The sequence below is a fragment of the Colobus angolensis genome, unplaced genomic scaffold (assembly GCF_000951035.1).
Source record: "Colobus angolensis palliatus isolate OR3802 unplaced genomic scaffold, Cang.pa_1.0 Scaffold577, whole genome shotgun sequence".
Taxonomy (NCBI): Eukaryota; Metazoa; Chordata; class Mammalia; order Primates; family Cercopithecidae; genus Colobus; species Colobus angolensis.
Genome location: NW_012119343.1, coordinates 237,380 through 237,759, shown reverse-complemented (window position 1 = coordinate 237,759; position 380 = coordinate 237,380).

Genomic DNA, 380 nt, shown 5'->3' with positions numbered 1-380 from the left:
CCCTAGTTCCGCCGGGCGGGGCTGCAGGAGGCTTCCAGACTGGGAGGGGCGGACCAAGCGCCGGCGAGGAATGGGGCGGGGTGGGTCGGGAACCCTGGGCAGGCTCGCACCCTGGGAGGAGGAGCTGGGTGCTTGGGGCCTGAACTTTGCTGTCGCCTTGGGCCTCCCACTCTGTGCCAGAAAACAGTCCTGGCGGAAAACGAGAGGGTAAGCAAGCAGGGCTTTTTAAGAAAACGAGATTCAATTGCCCTAGGACCTAAAAGGTCTCTTTCAAAGTTTTGAAGAGTGTCCCTGTTTTGGAAGTTTGTGTTTTCAGTGTAAGGGCAGAACTCCACCTCCATCCTCTAGGGGTCCCGGCTGGGTCCGAGAATTAAATTGAC